This window comes from Equus quagga, chromosome 9 (genome assembly GCF_021613505.1).
Source record: "Equus quagga isolate Etosha38 chromosome 9, UCLA_HA_Equagga_1.0, whole genome shotgun sequence".
Taxonomy (NCBI): Eukaryota; Metazoa; Chordata; class Mammalia; order Perissodactyla; family Equidae; genus Equus; species Equus quagga.
In genome coordinates, this window is record NC_060275.1 from 91,997,290 (window position 1) to 92,017,322 (window position 20,033).

A 20,033-nucleotide genomic window follows, 5' to 3' on the forward strand; every position below is an offset into this window, starting at 1 on the left:
AACTGTACTTACATACACTCGCAATGAACAATTTGAAAATGAAATTAAGAAAACAGTTCCATTTACATCAAAAAAAATGCTTAGGAACAAATTTAACAAAAGAAGCATGACACGTGTACACTGAAAACCACAAAACATTTTCAGTGAAAGAATCTAAAGCCTAAAAAATGAAAAGGCATTCCAGGCTCATGGATGAGAAGACTTAATATTGTTAAGATGGCAATACTCCCCAAATTAATCTATGGGTTCAAGATAATCCCTATCAAAATTGCAGCTGCCTATTTTGCAGAAACGGAAAAGGTGATCCTAAGATTCATATGAAAATGCAAGAGATCAGAAAACCAAAACAACTTTGAAAAAGAACAAAGTTGGAGGATTCATACTTCTCCATTTTCAAACTTTACTACAAAGCTACAGTAATCAAGATAGTATGGTACTGGCATAAGGTTAGACATGTAGATCAATGAAACAAAGTGAGAGTCCAGAAATAAACTCTTATATTTACATTCAAGTGATTTTTGACAAGGTTGCCAAGAACATTCAATGAGAAAAGAATAGTCTTTACAACAAATAGTGACAGCACAACTGGACAGTCACATGTAGAAGAATTAAGTTGGATCTCTACCTCATATCACATGCAAAAAATTAACTTGAAACTAAACATGGGTAAATTTTCATGACTTTGGATTAGGCAAAGGTTTCTTAAATATGACATCAAAAGTACAAGCAACCAAAGAAAAAGAGATAAATCAGACATTAGCAAAATGAAAAGCTTTTGTGCTTCAAAGGACACTATCAAGAAAGTGAAAAGATAAGCCAAAGAATGGCTGAAAATATTTGCAAATCATATATCTGATAAGGGACTTGTATCCAGAATATATTAAAAACTTATAATTTAAGAATAAAAAGACATATCCAGTTTAAAAATGGGCAAAAGATTAGAAGAATTTTGGAGATTTCTCCAAAAGAGATATAACAATGACCAACAAGCACATGAAAAGATGCTTGGTATTATTAGTCATTAGGGAAATGTAAATCAAAGCCATAATGAGATACCACTGCACACCCACTAGGATGGCTACTCAAACAGACAATAACAAGTATTGATGAGGATGTGGATAAAGGACAAACCTCAAATATTGTTAGTGGAAATGTAAAAATCATGTAGCTTCTTTGGAAAACAGTCTGGTAGTTCCTCAAAGAGTTAAACAGAGTTAGCATATGATCTGAATTCACGCCTATGTATCTACTCCCAGGGGACATGAAAAAATATGCCCGCACAGAAACTTGTACACAAATGTTTATAACAGCATCATTCTTAACAGCCAAAAAATAAAAAGAACCCAAATGCCCATTAACTAACAGAACGTTAAGTGAAATGTGGTATATCCACACAATGAAATATTATTTGGCCATAAAAAGGAATGAAGGCAGCCAGCCCGGTGACATAGTGGTTAAGTTCACGCACTCCACTTTGGCAGCCCTGGGTTTGTGGGTTGGATCCTGGGCACAGACCTACACACTGCTCATCAAGCCATGCTGTGGTGGCATCCCACATATAAAATAGAGGAAGACTGACACACATGTTAGCTCAGCAACAATCTTCCTCACCAAACAAAAAAGAAGAAAAAAGGAATGAAGTACTGACACATGCTACAATATGGATGACCAAGTGAAAGAAGCCACATTGTATGATTCCACTTAGCTGGATAAGGAAATCCACAGCAACAAAAGGTAGATTAGTGGCTACTAAGGGCTAGAAGGAGTGAAGAATGGGGAGTGACAGCTAATGTTTACAGGGTTTCTTTTTTGGGTGATGAAAATTGTTCTGCAACTAGATAGTGATAAAGGGCCACAACTCTGTGAACATACTAAAAACTACTGAATTTTTACCACTGCATATTTTAAAAGAGTGAATTCTACGGTTTGTGAGAATGTAAGATATTTTCCAAATCTTTTCAAACTAGTTCAGAAAAGCCACATAAGTTATCAGCAAATACTTGCTAAGAGCCTGCTCTAGGCATGATACTTTACCAGGTACCACAGGCAGATCCTGCCCTCAAAGAGTTTATAATCTGAGTGGGAAGATAATACAAACAATGCAAAAATGAAATAAAATAAACCATAGCTTGATATACAATAAGGAAATGTGATGAGTCAACATATAATTTACACAATTAACTCCTACACACAGGTATGTATTAGAAGAGGAAGAGATCATATGAATTGGGGCAGGGATACAGTATTAAAAACTTGAAAAAAAATAAACCCTAGGTGATTCTGATATGCTACCTTCCCTCCATCACCAAAAAACCCATGAGATCTTGAGGGAAAGAAGGTTGGATTAGAATAGATGGAGAAAAAAGGAGGTAAATGTTTTGATTAAAAGGTCTGAAGCAGGAAAATACAAAATGAGTTATCAAAATACAGTGGATATATTTGTATATATTATGTATATATATGCATACTGTCATATATAACAGTATAGTGCAACACCTTTGGAGGCATATTAACTTTAGATATTAAAGATGAGTTAAACCAAGCTCCTTGTGTAAGTAGAGTTATTATTTGGGATATTTCACTTGATCTGGGGTACACAGCCAAGCTGTCTTATGAAGGAGTACTTATATTTCAATACAAGATGAACTTGAGCTGATTTGATTACTTTCTCTCTGCTTCTTACCAAGTATCTTCCTTCCTAATAATTCATTATAAATTTCATAAATTAGCAGATTTTCATTTAGAAATATACTTAACAAGGATATCCTTTTCACCAAATCACAACTGGAAAAGTAGCTGTGAACTAACAAAAATAAATATTTGCTGAGGTCTTACTGTAAGTGTACAGCATAATTCTAAGCACTTTACACGTTACTCTTAAGTAGTATATATTCAACATATACAAGATAATGCAATTTGACTTCCGAGTAAACATTTTAAACATAAGCCATCCACAGGAACAAATCAGTCAGTTCATAATTTTTCATTTCATTCTAAGTACTACTGCTAATATGTATTTAATTTTTTCACTTCAATTTTCTCATCAGCTCTTTGGCCAATTTCACTCACAGTATCTGCTACTCTTTTTTCCTCAATTCTACTATGTCTTCTGTAGTATCCAGCAACTCACCTCCATTCTTCAGAACACATCTCTCCATTCTATCTGTATTTTTAATTCTAATTCACTAATAATAATTCTGCTCACCATGGTTCCTTGCTCCTTTATGACTCACAGAGGATTTTTTACAGAATAGAAAAAAATAGAGGGCTCTTTTAGGCAGCCACGTAAAACTCAGGAGGGAGGTTGAAAAAAAGTCCTAGCATCAAATGCCTAGAATTCATTGCTGAGCACAGAACAGTTATTCAATTAATTCTTGTGGAATGATTAAAAAGCCTAAGGGAATAGCTAAAAGAGAAAAGCAGAAACTTATACTCCAGAAAAGGGTTATACTTTGAAAAAATTCTCTAGGTGATTCTGATGTGCCATCTCTCTAACCAAAAAAAACAAAGCAAAAAAGTCCGTTTGCTTAAATGTACTTAGATCCCAGGAAAAGTACTAGTTTTCATTATGACACCTGGTCAATTATTTTTGACAAATCAGTTTGATTCCCTTATAATTACTCCTGCATATGATACTTCTGAAAACTTGCTGTCATTTTTAATTTAATTATTCTAAAAGTAGACCTTTACTTATATTTGTAAAGATTATCCCCTTATGAGCAAAGCAACACAGTTCTCACTGAAAGATCTCTGTGTATGGATTTAGCATAAAACTAACCAAAGAAGCAGTGTTCAAATAAGGCTGGAAAAAGAAATACACCAAGGCGGCCTTAGGAACAGTCTTGTACAATGGAAAATAGTCATACAAGAACATCCAATTGGTTCTTCTAAATTCATAGTAATATAGTGAATATAGTGGAAAACAAAGCCTCAAGAAGAAATAGCATTATTATCTTCTGATTTTAAGCCATGTAAGATTTTTTTTAGAAAAACATATAGGATCTATCATAGAACTTTTAACCCTGATTTGAGACTGGAGAGATCTTCTAGGTCAGACTTGAAAGTAATTTTCAAATGATTGTTAGTGTCTACAACAATCTGACCAAGCCACCAAAATTTTCAATACCCATTCCGTCCAAAATGTGAAAGTGATACAGTGTTTGGTAGGCTGTATTCTTATTCATATAGGCAGACAAAAGTCATTTAACGTATGCTGGTTTTGAAAGCTATGTGCTAATTCTACTGTATCCTCTCTGTTAATCTTGATATTGTAAAATAATCTTTGTTTATCTGTCTATATTAAAAAGAAGGCATCCTTGACTCTTTATTCTCCATTACCCAATCTACCTACATATAAACACCAAACTGTATCCAGGCTAATTCCTTAATATTTGTTATGGGTTTCCTCTTCCATATTCTCACTGTCTTACTTGAGGACCTCATCAATTCCTAAATGACCTCCCTAGCCTCCTTTTTTCTGCCTACTATCTAATCTGTGTATTGCTGCCAAAAAGTATTTTTCAAATACAAAATACACTTCATTACTAAATAATTTCTTGGCTCCCCAATGCCTTTAAAATAAAATGCAAGATTCTTAACGGTATATACATACCTTCATAATCTGGACCCTGTCCCTCTCCGTAGCTTCAAATCTTTTTGGCACGCTCCTTTATCAGCCCTATGCTCCAATAATCTAAGCATCTGCAATTTCCAAAATCACACCATTGGCCCAGGCTCCCAAATCTAACTAATGGCCTTCAAAACTTAGTTTACATAACATCTCTAGTCTAAATTAGGTGATCCCCCACCCAGTGCTTCTACTGTATCCTCTCTGTTAATCTTGATATTGTAAAATAATCTTTGTTTATCTGTCTATATTAAACTGTAAGATCCTTGAAGGCAAGGCTGGAATCTTTTATTTTACCACCTCTAATGTCTTATAGTTCCTTAGACATAGGAAATACTCAGTGTTTGATGAACAAGAGAATGACTTACGAGAGCACGGCCATGTCCACATCTCACTAGAGGTTTCATATCTCAAATAATAAGACTAAGTAATAGGATCTACCTAAAAATTGACTTTTCTTTCTTAGAACTTTCCAATCTAGAATCTCCTTACCACTTTTTTTTTGGCAGATAAAAGACTGATGATCCCTTAACCGCAATTACATCTCTAGGAACTAGTCTCTCCTTTCATTTACCTAAATTCTTATTTTTTGTTTTCCTTTGTGTTTTCACTAGTCAATAAAAATCCTAAAACCTGAGAACCCCTTCACGTTCTTAGCTGAACCCGAGACAACCAAAGAAATAGGCTTATGACTGGCCTAAGTGTCACTTGGCTAGTTACTAATTTATATTAGATTCTATGTTAATTTCGCTACGTAATAGCTCCAAATGCTATATCCAGTTTGAAAAGCCCATAATTTTTATCATTACAAAGTTCAAAAATACATCGAAAGATCTCAGCCACAACAGTGGGGAATAGGAGCATTTAAATGACCTAAGAATAATCTTAATAGGAAATGTGCTTCTATATGAAAAAAATACATTTACTGAATGAACTAAGACATGAATGAAAATAAAGATTATGGAAGGGTAAAACTATTTTTGGAAATACATATTAAGAGCCATAAAAATGCTTAAACCTTTTGGCCCAACTTCTATTTACGGGATATTCTACTCTAAGTGAATAAAGCCCCCAAAGGGAGAAAAAAAACTGTACATATAAAAATGTTCCACTGCCTCATTTTTATACAGAAAAAAGTGAAAGCAAATAAAATGTCCAACAGCAGAATGACTAAGAAAATTACGGTTCATCCACTGACAAAACATTGTGTAACATTTTAAATAATTATGAACACTGTATAAGAAATTAGAAAAATCTTTATGATACAACCTTAAGAGAAAACAGGACTATTTATATATATTTATACTGTGAATACATATTTAACATTAATTATATTAAATGTAATTAATATAAATATTTTAACTAAAAACTGAGTAGGAAAAACATAAAATACAAGAGACTGGATATTTCTCCTATTTTCCAAATAGCATGTAGTTTTTTTCCACATTGCTTCTGTAATTCAAAAAAAAAGAGGGAGAGAAGTCTTTAACTTTGAAGTGCTTAAAAACTTTTAAGTTTCAAATTCCACAATTTAGCCTTATTTAACATACCAGAAAACTATAAGTAGTTTTGGTTTCTAAGAAAAGTAAGGGAATGGAGAGTTGCTGAACTATGAAATTTTTATAAAGAACACTAAAATTCCGGTGGCTGTCTTCTAGTTTGGAAACATCAGAATCACTAAAACCATATGATAATTAGTGTGGGTGGTAACATGGCTCAACAGCTAAATAGCATATTAGAGATTCAGATACTGAACTTGATCCGAGGACAGTCACAAGCTTGCTGTAAATTCTAAGTCACTTTATTCTTTTAAAGATTGGCCCTGAGCTAACATCTGTTGCCAGTCTTCCTCTTTTTTTGTTTTTTTTTTCCTCCTCCTTCTCCCCAAAGCTGCCCCTCACCCCCCAACCCCATACAGAGGTGTATATTCTAGTTGTAGGTCCTTCTTGTTCTGCTATGTGGGACACTGCCTCAGTATGGCCTGAGGAGTGGGGCTAGGTCCACGCCCAGGATCCAAACGGGCAAAACCCTGGGCTCCCAAAGCGGAGCACACGAACTTAACCACTCAGCTACAGAGCTGGCCCCACAAGTCATTTTAAATTCTAGTTTTTAGGTCCTCTCATCAGAATACTGGAGACACATAATGACACTTTGATACACACTACAGACCATGAAGAACTGGAAAAGATTCAAGAACTATAACACCTCTCTCCCTTTCCCACCAATACAACCCAATTCCCAATTCCAACGTGCATATCTGGATTAGGCAGGTCATTTTAGCCCTGAGCCTACTAATTTGTCCCTGAGCAATGAAGATGGAAGTCCAGAGGTAATAAGAAGCAAAGCTGGAGTGGGAATAAAAAAGAAAGAATTCAAAACATTTCTGTATATAGATCTTTCTCTTATCCAGCTAAGCAAACCTAATCGTCCACTTACAAGTAATTAACTAAATTATACCAATTCTTTGCTTTAAATGCTGTCCTACCTTTTCTGGGCTTCATATTTTCTTTCTTCTATCCAATTTTGTTCAATATTTAGCAAGCCCCACCCATTTTCTGTCACTCCAATTAGTCCTATATTCCAAAACTGAAATACAATTCAAATTCACTTATTCAAAAATTGTTTGTTGAGTGCTAACTATGTGCAACCCACCAGAGACTCAATAATTAGATAGGTTCTCCCATCAGCCTTTGTAAACTGCTTTTGGATTGACCCCACTTTCTTGAAAACACGGTAATAAGCAGTAGAGCAAAATACAGCACCTATTATTTCCTTAGTTATAAACTCTAGATACAGTGAAGAAAACATTTACTTTGTCTTTCAAGATAGCATCACATTTTAAGATGCTCTTCACAAAGAAACATTCAGTTATTTAAAACAATAACTCTAAGCAGATCCTTCTGTTCAAATTGAGGAGTGAAGAGGATAACTTCTTATTCTATAGAAGAAACACTGTAAGGTTACACAAAACCATGAACAACTTCCAAACTCACATATCTGTGAGTTACAACATATCTGTCTCTTGCTATTAAAAACGTGTGGGTGCCTAGCAATTGAATGGCATCATATCCTACTGCATTTGTTCCTTGAGTTTACTGTTATCTGCAATAAAGGTGAAAATGTTATTCAAGTGAACATGTTGCCACAGTATAGGAAAGTCTACTAAAAAGCCCTTCCTTTACCTTTCCTCCCACAGTCCCATTTTCTTCTCAACTCAGACTGCTCGTGAACACACCAACACACAGTATTAAAATAAATTTACACATTCATGAAATGTAGTACTAGAGTAGTTTGAACTCAGCTTTTATCTTTCTGTATCTGACTTAAAAGTCTACTCTAGTTGATACACTGGGTCGTAAGTCAGAAGCCCCATATTTTACATATGATGGAAACGTGTACAGAAGACAGTTGCATTTAGGCTACCAAACATGAATGTTAGTGAAGATTACACCCAAGTTTTAAACACCAGAGCCCAAGCATAAGAACAAAAAGTATCCTAACACTAAATATATTTTTCACAATTACCTCTAAATCTTTCCAAAAATGCTAGAAATTATTCCATCTGACAAGTTGTACGTACACGCTCACTCTCAGAATCAGAACAGTAGAGGAGGGATGGATTCAAGTGATATTCAGGGAGGTGTTACAAATATCAGACCTGAGTGAACAACTGGACTGGAGGTACAGTAAAGAAGAAGGATCAAGCATTATTACCAAGTTTCTAGTTTAGGCAACTGAGTTGATGGTGGAAACAATAACCTACTTCACATAGTTGTAAGAATAGTTTTCTTTCTTTTTGGTTAGGAGAGGGGTAAGAGTAGGGAAGAATTGAGGGATGAGTTCAGATTTACATACTTTTGAATTTATATTATTTATGGGATACCCAGAGATGCCTAACAGACAGCTGGATCTGTCTTAGAAGAGAAATATATTCTACAGACAGATTCGTGAGTTAGCAGCATAGAGGTAGCAAGCATGTAAAAAGTCATGTGAACAGATGAGATCAATAGGAAGAGAGAACAGAACCAAGGCTGACGAACTGGCTTGGGAACATCAATACTTAAGGAGTGAGTAGAGGAGGAAGAACTAGCAAGTGTGTACACGTGAGAGGTCAAATACATAGGGGCAGAACAAGAAGACACTGATAGCCCTGAACCCAAAGGAGAAAGCTGTTCCAAAAAGGGAGTAAGGAGAAACACAAGACGTAGTCAAACAAAATGACCAGAAAATAGCCCTTTTCTCCTTATCTGCCCCAACTTTCAGTAAATAGCACTGTTTCCCTAACTTTAAGCCTCTCTTCTAGAGAGGCAATGACTGTTCTTCACTATCAACTATGCTCTGTTTTTAGTATGAACAACAAACATTAAACTTAAAGCAAAATGTAAACTCAGTTTTGGTGAGTTATTGTACCATGTTTCATTTCTTCTTCTAGGTTCTATGTGATATATGTTCAAAACACATTATTTAATTATGATAAAAAAGAGGGGAAAGTCTACTTTACCTGACTGGTAGAGCATCTAACCTAACAGAATTAACTAATATAAATAAATGCTACTTAATAATGTCAATTACAAGATTTTGGAGGTGAGAGGTAAAAATGGGCAAGTAAAATTATGTCCAATAATAAAGCAGCTGTAAGATCTCAGAGAAATATCTAAAGCTGTTCAAAGTATTTTTTGACAGAGTAGTACCAAAGTTAAACAGTATACTAAAATCAATTTCAAAATTCAGTCACCAACAAACTACTATATATGCAACAACGTGGATCAATCTCAAAAGCCTTACACAAGTGAAAGAAACGTGACACAGACGTCTACCTACTGTATGATTCCATTTATATGACATTCTAGAAAAGACAAAAACTGTAGGGACAGAAATTAGGTCTGGTTGCCAGGGTCTGGAGTAGGGGTAGGAAACCGATTACAAAAAGTACATAAGGGAACTTTTGGGGTGATGGGAATATTCTGTCTTGATTATGATAGTGGTTGTGAGACTGTATATGTTTGTCAACACTCATCAAACTGTACACCTAAAACAGTGAATTTTACTGTGTAAATTATACCTCAATAAGCCTTACTTAACTTTTAAAAAACTCAATCATATCACTATTTTAGTTGAAAAGCATTTTTAATGTGCTATAATGTATTTCTCATTACAATTAATTTATCTACATTATTATACATAATACTTAAATTAGCAAAGAAAATAAAAACTAAAATAAATCATTTTTAAGCTTAAAACAAGAAAGTATTTAGATATCTTCCCTCTTAAAATAAATCCCCGTATCTCACTCCCAATTCCACTGCCCAATGGACCAAAACAAAAAAACTCTTCCTATACTTTACAATCCTCAGTAACAGCTAAAACAGGAACTCCGTTTTAAATTTTTCTTTGACTTATTCCTATGCACAAGGTATGATATGTATGAACTGTAAGGAATACATGTAAATAAAATGTTCTTACCCAAAAGGCAAGAAACCTCAGGATATATCTATATCCAAAAAAATTATATTTTGAAATTAACACAAAAACATACTCGCCACTCGTTAATCTTAGATCTAGAACTACATCTTTAAGAAATATCATATAGCTCAATTCTGATTAATCAATTCAACAAAAATGTATTGAATACCTACAACAAAGGACAAGCACTGTGATGGTGTTACAGACACAAAGATGAAAAAATACAGTCTCCTTGCTCTCACAGAGCTGGTGGTTGAGTATGGTTGACAGACACAGGAACAAATTATTTTATCAAAAGATGTAAGTAACAAACTGACAAATACTACAAAATGGAATGACCAGGGAAACTTTCACAAAAAAAGCCATGCTTTCTCCTTCTCTTTAAAAAAATTTCTGGTGCTTGAGTTGTTTTGAGAAGTTAACACATGTCTACAGAAGAAAGTAGGAATGCTACACAAATACTTATTTTCACAGTTTATGTCAATGCCTCTTCACCAGCAATATTTTGAACTTATGAGGATAGAATCTGAGGCCTTTCAAACTGCTCTAGATCTCATAAGGAAAGTAATAGATTATAGGACCATCCACATTAATATCACCACCTATATTCACCATGCTATGTAAAAATTTGCTTACGGGGAGATAAAAGATTGGATATTGACAGAGAAAGAAAGAGGTACATAAGAAAAGGGAAAGAGAAAAGAGTTAAAAAATGAGTACAGTTAAATAAAAAGCATATGTCATATATGTATGTCTTTCAGGATACCCTGAAGGTAGATTACAGTATAAATACTATGATGAAAGAATGGTAACAGTAGCTTTTAGGCCATTACACTTCAACTTTCGAAACTTAAGAGCTTTCTGAGGCATAGCTAGAACGCTGGGGAAAAAAACATTATGTCATGTGCATCAATTTTCTAATAAGAGTAATTTTTTACAAAAGGGGCTTTGGCCCAATTTACACCCATGTAAAATTTCAACTTATTACCAAGGAAAAATTAAATCACATATAGCCTATACTCAGATGATCAATTTCTTTAGGTGGAAACTGGCAACCCACAATTCTACCAGACAGAGACAACTATAAGCACATTTTAAAATCATGAGGGGCTGGCCCGGTGGCACAGCGGTTAAGTTTGCACGTTTCGCTTCTCGGCGGCCCGGGGTTTGCCAGTTCGGATCCCGGGTGCGGACATGGCACTGCGTGGTATGCCATGCTGTCATAGGCGTCCCACATATAAAGTAGAGGAAGATGGGCACAGATGTTACCTCAGGGCCAGCCTTCCTCCGAAAAAAGAGGAGGATTGGCAGGGCTAATGTTCCCCCAAAATAAAATAAAACAAAATAAAAATAAAATAAAATCCTGAAAGGGTTAACAAGTAGCAGTGCTGAGAAAACCCAGTGATGTATTTCCTTGCTAGGATTAATTTCAAGGACATATTTGTTTTGCAAATAAAAGTAAATAAATATACAATCATAAAGATCAACATTTTTAGAGTAAACTACATTTGAATTTTAATAATTCATCAGTGTCTCAAACACTGTTAGTTTTTAAGGTATCTAGAATCAACAACTATTTTTTAAAAACAGTACCATATAAAAATAAGCATGCCTTTCAGCAGGACAAGACCAAAGGACTGAGAAGTAGAAGTAACCCAAATATGTTAACTCCAACAAAAAGGAATCCAGTATTTCAAAGTGATGTCACAGCTACTGGATTTCTCAGGAGAGGTAAAAGTATAAAAAAAAAATTTTAATGAATAAATTGATTAATGTTGCTGATTCCACGTTTTTGCATACGGTTAAGTTTCTCTTTCTGCCAAAGGGCAAATATATACAAAAGAAAACTTTGAGTTTGATACATTCATGTTAAATGATATGTTATACAACTGTAAGATGGCAAAACACATAAAATGCTGGAAGTTTAATGTGTTCTTGGGAATAATTTTTTAAAGCTAGTTTATAAAAAATAACTTAAGAATCACAATATTATTATGAAAATAAAGTGGATTTTCCATTTTCAAAAGCTATCTATTTTATAGATATAGCATATATATTATTTAAAATCAGTATCCTATTTAAGTGTATATTTGTACATACAAACATTTTATCATACTTGATGTAAAGTAATAAGGTATTTTTAAAGAAGACTGTCATCAAATAATGAATCGGCTGTAACTGACAAAACATTTTTAGAATTACTTTTTTAAAATTATCTTTAGGATCTCCTTATAAGCCACACAAGAAAAAACATCTCACTACTTTATAACCAAGTCTACCCTTTTTAACAAAAAAATGTATTATAAGTCTTAAAGAGCTGGGTGGTAGAATGGAAAGAACAGAAGTTTTAGAATTAGACATATTTGGGTTGGAATCCTATCTCTAACACCTGCTAGATTTGCCACCCTGGACAAGTTTCTTAAACATGATGAGCCTCAATTTCCTTGTCTGTAAAATGAGAACACTATCACTAATCTCACTGGGTAGTTGGGAGGTTCAAATCACGATACATAGTGTAGGGTTAAGGTTGAGGGGCAAAGCATCGACTCTGGAGTCCCTTCTCCACTTTCTTCCACTTATTAGATGTGTGACCTTGGGCTAGTTCTTAATCATTCTATACCTCAGTTTTCTAAAGTATCTTAGGATAATAACCAGAACCAAACTCATACTATACGTTGAATAATTGAGAAAACCCATATAAAGCCCCTGGTACATGGAAATCACTTGATAATACTACATATTACAAATGTAAAGTACTCAATACTGTACCTGACACAAAAAAGATCTTATTAAATCTTAGTTTTCCTAAACTAAGTTCTAAATTACTTTTTACTGTCTCCAAAACTCAAATTCACCCCTGGAGATAAAAATTTGCCATTAAGGATAAGAAAAAGACAATCTCAAAGGTTCTAAAGGTATTCACTAAGGGAATCCCCATAAGGTTATACATAATGGCAAGAGCTCTGGCATTAAGCCCACAACTTCCCACATTGATGACTCTGAAAGGATCAACATTCTTTGCCTATATAAATATTAGAATTTCAAAAAGCTATCATACTAATTTATAGATTCATCTACTATATTACAATTGGTCACATATCTATGAATGAACTCACTCTCTAACCCTGAATTTTCCCTTTCTAAAAATAAATGCTTTGACAAGTTCAACTCAATATAAAAAACTTTAAAAATTCACAGATGGCTTAACAAACTCAAATTTAAAATATAAGGTAGTAAAGATTTGCTGATTTTAAAAATATTTTATATTTAGGATATATAGTCTGAATTCTATTTTAGTTCTTTGCCTAAAGTACACAATTTCCTTGACTACATGACTTGTAAGTAAGCACTGAATCAACTGAGAAACCAGAGGATAATATTAAGATTTTACTAAAACTAGAAATGTGGAATCCTAAATCCTTAAGAAAGAATATAAATCAGACTGATCATTTACAAATTATAAGACAATGGGCAATTTTCTAACCTTTCCAGCCTCAGTTTCTTCATCTGTAAATTGTGTACGATAATTGTTTCTAGTTCATGAACTTGTTGTAAGAATTAAATGAGATAATATTATGGGGGACATACTTAACACAATTCCTGGCAAACAATAAGCCCTCAAAATGTTATCCAGCTGGCAATGCTACATCAAGAAATAATCTCTCCTAATAACATCACTTTGGGAATAAAAAGGAATATGCCTTAAAACATAATGCAATCTGACAAAACTCAATTCATGAAAACTGACTGCAGATTTACACCAGTCAAAATGATACACAAGACAAATATCTAAAATCATTTTTATTATTTAACTTAGTTGGGCAAAAAAAATCTGAGCACATAAAATACTCTTCAAAACAACAATGATGGCCTTAAATAAAGAGACAGCGTGTTTAAAACTGCTTTTAAATCAACTAGAAACACTAAAGTTCCACTCTAGTAATTTTTACAAATAGTATAAAAATAAAACTTTCAAGAGTCATGATGTATTGTTTACTATAAATATAGTTCATTCACTTACATTCCTCAGGAAGGACATATATAAGTGAACTCAATCATTCAAACACCAAACATACACACACAAGGTCAGGATTTCTAACGTAAAAGTACTATTTTCATACCAAGAAAATACAACCAAGAGACAGGTATCATCTCTCTCGAGAAGAGGGAAAAGCACCTTGGACTCAGATAATTGAAAAAGTCACAAACGGTATCACTGTCAGCACTGAACAATACCTAGCTTCATGACCACAGCTCAAACAATTCTTAAAGAAACATAATATAATAAAAAACTAGTAAGAGTCAGGGAATCCCTATTCTCTCACTGACTCACAACATGAGTGTATACAAATCACATGGCTTCTGAGGGTCAAGTTCTTCACTAAAAAATGAAAATAATGCTGGTGACTTCTCTCACAGGGAAATGAAACTATTTATAAATGAACTCAGGTGATCTTGAAAAAAGACCAATTTAAAAATACAAAGAATAACTATAAATGACAACTGCTAAAAATAGAAAAAAACTTCGCTTAAAAACTATTAAAAATATAATGACTTTTAAAGGCTATATACGACCATAAATTACCACCAAAGCCAAATCAGCATGCTCAGGATACTAAAATAAACATCTTCAACTAAACAGTTAATTACCAGGCTTCTATCAAGTTCCTAGTCAGTAATTTCCTATTTGTTTTATGGCAAATAAATGGGATAAACAGAAGTTACATTTCTCTAAAAGGAATTTTTATTTACCTCAGTCTTCCCAGTCACTTATACATAAAACTGAAATATTATTTTAAAATTTCAGAATTACTTACAAATTATGCATTTTAAGCAATGGGGTGGGGAAAGTTAAAATTATACAAAACTGAAACTCTTCAGTTTTTATTTACTCTTGTATTAACTTTTACAGTTTATTTTGAGAGAGTATATAAATACACAATAAAGTATGTCAAAATATAACATAGATGGGTTTAAATGTTTCTATAGCAGTCTGATGATGGCTTGGTACCAAAAAATTAAATATGAAATTATGGAGCCTTATATATGTTTGAGCTGGGTAGTCCAGCTCCAAATAAAGTAAATTTTATGTTTAAATTCATATAGCTTTGCTCATAACATTTTTGAAATTTAATCATGATCACTATGCAGAAAACCAAAATTAGGTTTACTGCCATACTGAAAACTTTCACTTTCATCCTCAAAGAGAATCTCAAATAGACAGTCTTTCTTTCTTCAGATACAACTTTTTTCTTCTTAAAGGCGGACAGTATTATAATGATCCATAGCACAGGTTCAAAATGCTTTCAAATAATTTTAGTAAACGAATTGTTGAATGGCTTTCAGCAGGAAGCATCCCATATACTCTTCACAAAACACTAAAATAATTAAGTATTTAATATTCAACTTTGATTTACTAGACTTTCATTATTTGCTTTAAAACTGTTTTAAGTAATTATTATAAGTTATTGGTAACTCTGCAGACTCAAAAGAAACAGTAAACCATACTGTTGAAATTTCCTTTAGGTGTATTAGGAAATATTTCTCCAAATAATATAACGAGTAATATAACATTACTGGAACACTTATGGTTGTCTCCTTTCACTGAATTAAATAATAATAATGGAAATACAAGATTAACCACTATCTCAACCAATACAAGGGAGGTAGAGCAGACTAGTCACAATCTCTAGGGAAATACAAACTGTTCCTTCCAAGTTATCAAAAATTTAAGTTCAAGTTTAGGTTTTATTCGACTGTTACAATATTTTCTCCTTTAAAAAGAACCTATTTAATTGGTTTGAACCAAAGAAAAAATATTTTCCATCTACTTTGAAGAAATGTTTATGCTATCTTAATGCAAGCTATCACACAACCTATATTACTTACAGACTACTAAATAGAATTGGGAAAGCAAGATCTGATAACTAATTCACTTTAATTCCAAACTCACAAGAAAAAAAAATCAATCACATAAACAGATATCCAATGCATTGATTCAAACATCTGTGTAAGAAATAAGAAAGCTCCCTTTAAGTATAAAACTCTAAAAATAAGTTGCTTCCCTTGATGAAAACTAAGCAAGCAGAACTCCTCTTTCCACTACTTTTAGTAGAATTATGTTCATCCCTTGACATACGTCTCAGTATTTTATTGAAGTAAAAGTTCATCACAGGTTCATATAAGGGCCTTTTAAACATTTATATTGAAGCCCTTACTCCGCCCCCCAACCCAAAATCCTCCGCTTAAGATGTGAAGTGTGCCTCCCTTCTGTATCCCCCCCGACCCGGGCAGGCCCCCATTCGCACACCCCCCACCCAGTGTAGGCCTGAGGCCCTGTAGCAAACAGTGTCTAACAGGAGCAGGCAGCACAAAGACAGGAATGGGAGATTAGTGGGAGGGAGGGAGGCCGGGATTGGGGCTCAGCAGGAGCTTCAGGCTTTTTAAAATTCAAACTGCTCCCTGACCAATACAAATCACGGACACGCTACTGACTACTACACGGATTTATAGCATTAAAAACATGCCTGGTACGTGACAGCTATATTAACTTCACTCTTTTTAACATTTATCCATACGTTTGCAGGAAACCTGGGACAATTTATTTTAAGCAGAGTGCTAAACTCAAAAATAACCTTCAGAGAAGTTACTTATTCTACAATGACAATAATAATTTAATGAGACAAAAAACTCGAACCAATGTTAACATTCACCAGTAAAACAAGGCACTTTGTTGATCAGTGTTGCTTCATTTTAACCAATGAAAGTTTTCCTTCAGTGAGTATCAGACAAAGTATCAAAATAGTCTAACCCAGGTACATTTATTTTTCTATGCAATTTGTATGGCTGAGGACTTTTAAATTGGTTTTTTTCCCTTATACCAACCTACATTACCAACGCCTCCATAAACAAGCTCTAAACACAACTTCCTCGTGAACTAGAATTTGTTAAGACAGAACTGATATTTTTCTTCAGCATTTACAGATACATTTGACCTATTAAAATGACACCTCTCTCATTACACAGTCAAACATCATGGGCACAAACAGCCAATGACAATCCTGGGACCTCAAGAAGATCTGCCTTGACACGAAAGGATGGCACCTTCTACATTTTTTTTTTAACCTCCAAGGGATTTTAAGCATAACTTAATTTCTGTCCCTTTAAAGAAAATTCGTTTTACCTGTATCGCAGCCCAATTCTCAAAACATTTAAAATTCCTTTTATGCTTCTACACGTTTGAATCAGGAAGTACCTGAGTGTTTCATGTATAGTCGGTTAAAATTGTCCTTATATAACGCATACAAATATAAAGTGGCAGGGTAAGCCTGTCAAGTAGTTTATACTTGTCTTAGAATAAAAAGTCCATGTGCAATACACTGTCAAACAACAACATAAATGCTCTTTGGGGAGGATATGCAGTGTCTACCACACTATGGTTTCCTATATTAAATACGGATGTGGACGATTTAATTCTTCACAAAAAGAAAATGAGTCTTTATTAACTTTCCAACGTCCAAACAAGTTTTACACAGGGAAAGAATTACCACTGGATCCGTGTCTGAGTATTTACATTTGTCTCACTAACTGAAACTACTTCCTCCCTTCATGGGGTCACAGGGGGAAGAAGGGGGGTTGTTTGTTTCACTGGGACGTTCCCCACTCCCGGACCAGGAAAGTTGTAAATATGGGGACGATCAGGGCACATTTGCTGTTAGTTGTATTGTTTCCGCCTCCTCACTAGCTCCGGCTCTTCTCCCGGGCGAGGCCTGTCACCGACCAGCAGTAGCTCCGCTCAGCCCGGAGCTCTCCTAATCCCCGAGCTCAAGTAGATTCCGCTGGCCCGCGGCCTGCACTCTCCGCCGGGCCTACGCCTCCCCGACCGCCCGGCAGGAGCCCAGTCCCCGCCACCGGAGCCGGCCGGGAGAGGGTACAAAACCACCGCCACCCAGGGCGGCTGCCACCAGAGAGGAGCGAACTCTAGACTCGCCCGTGGAGGAGACCTGGGGCCGCTAAGGAAACGGCGGGGAGGGGAGCGAGGAGGAGAGACGCTGAGGACCTGGCGCCGCCGCCGCCGCCGCCGCCGCCGAAATAAAGAGCAGGAATTTACCTGGGCGAATCGGCGTCTGAATCCAAGGGGAGGCCGAGGCCGCTGTGGCGAGAGACTATAATCCGGGCCGGGAGGGGGGGTGGCTACGGCTCCTCTTCCGTCTCCTCAGTGCGGGGAACATGTAGAGCCGGGGGGAGACCAGCCGAGAAGACAAATCGCTGCTTCTTCTTCCTCCTCCTCCTCCTTCTCCCACATAGAAACACTCACAAACACCCGACCAGGGGCCCGAGCTACCGGGGGGGCATCGCCGCCGGCCCGGGAACCAATCCTCCTGTCGGCTGGGGCGTCCCTCCCTGCGGCTTGGTGGTGTCGGGTGAGTCGGTACCGACGGAGGGAGGGGGGGGAGGGCGGGGGGGGAAGGAGCCCTGTGTGTGTCTCTCTCTCGTTCCGTCTCTCCCTCTCAGAACAAAATGCCGACCGGAAGTGCAGCTGCAGGAATGACTCCCTCCGCCGGCGCCAAACACTAACAACCACCCCCTCTTCCCCACTCCACTTCCGCCACCGCCGCCGCCGCCGCCACTTCGGCTCGCGTCCTCTGCCGCGCCGCGCCTCACCGCGCCGCCCTGCGCCGCTCCCGGGGCCGGGCCGTGGCCGACGGAGAGGTGGCTGCGGCGGCGGCTCTCCTCTGCGCCCTTCTCCTCCTCAGGGCGGCTGTGGATGTTGCCTTTTATTGTCGATCCTGCGGAGCGGGGTGCTCGCTGCAGCGCGGGCTGGCCGCCTCTCCCCGGTCTTTATTTTCCTGGAGGCCGACCGAGGCGGGGCCCAAGTTCGGTGGCGGTCGTGTGCGTGGGGGGCGCTCCGGCCCGGACCGGCTCGCAGGCCGCGCTCGCTGCCCCAGCTGGTCGTCATTAGCTTTAGGGAGCCGCGCTCGGGGCGGCCACGTAGAGGACGCCCGCGATTCGACGGCGACGGTGCATTTTTTAAACGGTGTCCCTGCGGCCGGGTGGATGGATGTATCGTACGCCTTCTCTCCTTTTGAGAGGCCAGACTTTACGCCCGTCTCTGCATTATTTCTGCGGAGTAAGAACGCAGCCCTTGGCGGTGAAGAGGAGCCCCAGCTGGACTGAATTGGAATCGTGTTTGTGATGCATTTATTTCTGGAAATATGCGGTCTTTTCTGGTCTGCTTTTTGTTGGCGGTGGTTTTGGTTCTTGCCTAACTGTCGGGATAAAGGCCTGTAGGCGACGCTGTTCGAGAGAGGAGCTGGCCGCGGCGGGCCCGGAGCGCTCGGGTCCGCGCCCCGCTCGAGGTGTGGGTGGAGCCCGGCGCGGGGAGAGCGGCCGGCCGGACCCGGACGCCGGCCACCCGCGGACTGGGGGCGACGGGTGGGCCTGGGGCCGGCCGGTCTCAAACATCGTTTTCCTCTCCATTTGAACCAGTGAGGTACTGGCCAAGGCTGGAGTACAAGTGCGATCGTGTGTGCAGTACCATGCTTTTGTAGTCTCTTACTGTAACACGTGAAATAGCTTTATCGTTCCACAGTTCTGTTACGTTTACTTGTGTAAATTAAAAGGGGGCTAGTCTTCATGTAAGAAGTGCAGTAGGTAAGCGAATTTTACTCAAACGGGACGAAATTTGTGTTTTATTTTCGTGAGTTTATTTAAATTATACATTATTTATGTATTTGTAAATGTACCAATACGCTAAAAGTAAATGGGAAGACTTGTTTACAGGTTATTCCTTTTGCCTCAAAAATCACTCGAGGGACTCAATCAGACCTTGTTACTCCTTTACTCTGCTGCAGTGGCTTTGCACCTAGCTGAGAGTAAAAGCCAAAGCCTTGACCGCGGCCTACAGACGGTGCGCGCCATGCGGTGAGGGGAAGCTGCCCTG

General features: G+C 37.1%; 1 protein-coding gene across 4 annotated transcripts in view; it reads right to left on the reverse strand.

The window, feature by feature from the left end:
• The window catches only part of NIPBL (NIPBL cohesin loading factor), a 194,674-nt gene extending 176,154 nt beyond the window's left edge, over positions 1-18,520 (reverse strand). For 2 of the 4 annotated variants that reach the window (XM_046672361.1, XM_046672360.1), the window contains exon 1: positions 18,201-18,519. The gene's annotated coding sequence lies outside the window, so the exon portion shown is untranslated. Of the gene's footprint in view, positions 1-18,200 lie in introns of all 4 variants that reach the window. The other 2 variants (XM_046672364.1, XM_046672363.1) reach the window with 2 other exon arrangements.
• Positions 18,521-20,033: the final 1,513 nt, after the last annotated feature.